Raw genomic sequence first — 2,124 nt, 5'->3', positions numbered from 1 at the left:
GAAATACACGAAATTCAAGAGTTATTTTTCTATTGAGAAGAAAGAAGCGTTTTTGTTTTGTTTTTTTTTCCCCATTTTGATTCCAACTCTGTTTCCCACAGACAAAGCATAAATCATGGACACCAGAAAATAAAGTGGATCTCAGGAACGCTGCAAAGACTGAGGAAAATCATCCTCAGGAGGTAAGGCTGGGTGTTTTTTAGCCCTTTCTCGAACCTAAAACGAAAAACATGAGTTGCGTGCCATGGAAAGGAGACAAGGCCAAATTGGAATCCGCGGAGCTGCCCCAGGCAGCGCCCCCACAAATCCACCCAGAGAAGCAGCGCAGGGAGCTCTGTGCCCTCCATGCCCTCAACAACGTCTTCCAGGACAGCATTGCCTTCACCCAGAAAATGCTGCAAGACATTTTCCAGAGGTTATCTTCAAACACTATGGTGACGCCTCACACGGAGAGTATGCTAGGAAACAGGAACTACGACGTAAACGTCATCATGGCATCCTTCAAGCCAAAGGCTATGAAGCTATGTGGTGGGATAAGTGCAGGATGTCGGTGTCATCTCTCTCACTAATGTCTTTGGCTTCATCATCAGTTTGGCCGCCAGCCTGTGCTGGGGTCCGTTGAAGTTGCCTCTCAAAAGGCAGCACTGGATCAGCGTTCGAGAGGTAGAAGGTGCCTACTACAATCTCAACTCCAAACTCAAGATGCCTGAGTGGACTAGAGGCGAGAGCGAGCTCAGGAAATGTCTAAAATATCACTTGCGACAAAAGAATTGTGAACTCCCGCTGGTGGTGCGAGAAGAGGTGGAGGCCCTCCAGAGTTGGAGAGCTGATGTGGAACACAGTCCTGCCCAGTGCCCCGCCCCTCAGGCCCGTGGCCCTTGCCACTCCCTCAGATATCTCCTCGGGTTATTTCCCCCTGCCCACCCCCCCAGATTGGATAGTGCAATAGGACAGAAGGGCAGACTATTAGAAGAACCACCACCAGCGTTATGTGTTCTGGGAACACCAGCGTTATTTGTTGATAGGAACTTTGTGTGTTTAAGGTAAGCCATCGAATACCATGCTTTTAAGAGAAAGGAGGAGAAAGACTGGTGGATCCTAGTTAATTTTCTTCTGAGGACTTGACACAGGTTCTGGGGCCCACCAGTCACTGCTGCTCCAAACTCCCTTTCCTGGCAAGCCAGTAGGTTTGCAGACAGTTTGTGTAAAGCCATGTGGCCGGTTTGAAGGACGGAGAGCATTGGAGTCTCTCAGGAACCCATCTCTAAAACCCTAGCAGCAGTATGATATGCTGTCTCCAACCCTTAATGGGACCCCCTTCCATGATGAAGGCTGCTTTCTGGCCATCCTTGGTGTTTTATACGCTAGGCTGGGTGGTTAAGCCCTGAGATATCCTAGTGTGACAGGGATGCGCAAGATACCTAAAAAGGACACCGAGCAAAAGCGAAACTGGGGCAGGCGTGCAGTAGCAGGTTTTCAATAGCTCTCACTCCGGTTTTATTCCGACCATTTCATTACATTCATTTCTGTTTACCCGCTCTGACAAAATCAGGGGAAAGAATTCTGTGGTGAGCAAATTATGGTGAAGATGGCTGAGAGTTTAAGAGCAGATTTGCTTGTCACCAGAATGACAAGCAGAGAGCCCTCAAGCTGGATGGTTATGTGCACTGTGTGGTAGGACCTGGATATGTCACCTCTCTGGAGATTCCTTTACAGAGAATTGTAAATCTTAAATAGTTGTAGGCCACTTGTCCTTGTAACTTTGGAAAGAGAAACAGGAAGGGAAGTGAGTACCACTTGCCCCACACTGTCACTAGTGGTGTGGTTGCCTCAGACAAGTGGGTCATCCGGGAGGACCTGTCCAGTCCTCACATATCAGTGGTCTTGCCAGGTCTGGGGGCTGTCACACTGGCCAGATTTCTCGTTAGCAGCTGCAGAGCCAGCCTGGGGTTTGCATGTGGAGCCCAAGTCATCTTCACGGGACGAAGCTGAGGCTGTCTCCTCACAGTTACTGGAGTGCTTGTTTACACCAGCACTTTTCCCGCACAGGTATCTTTAATCCAACGAGGCTGCATTTTATGCTGAGTAGCAGAAGCCACCAAGCAGCTATTGCTTACACCTTCC

General features: G+C 49.1%; 1 pseudogene; it reads left to right on the top strand.

Annotated features, from left to right (window-relative positions):
• Positions 1-215: 215 nt before the first annotated feature.
• Positions 216-1,047, top strand: LOC102829129 (annotated as a pseudogene).
• Positions 1,048-2,124: the final 1,077 nt, after the last annotated feature.

The sequence above is a fragment of the Chrysochloris asiatica genome, unplaced genomic scaffold, assembly GCF_000296735.1.
Source record: "Chrysochloris asiatica unplaced genomic scaffold, ChrAsi1.0 scaffold00212, whole genome shotgun sequence".
NCBI classification, from domain to species: Eukaryota; Metazoa; Chordata; class Mammalia; order Afrosoricida; family Chrysochloridae; genus Chrysochloris; species Chrysochloris asiatica.
The sequence above is the reverse complement of the archived record's forward strand: the minus strand, read 5'-3'. Positions and strand labels throughout refer to the sequence as shown.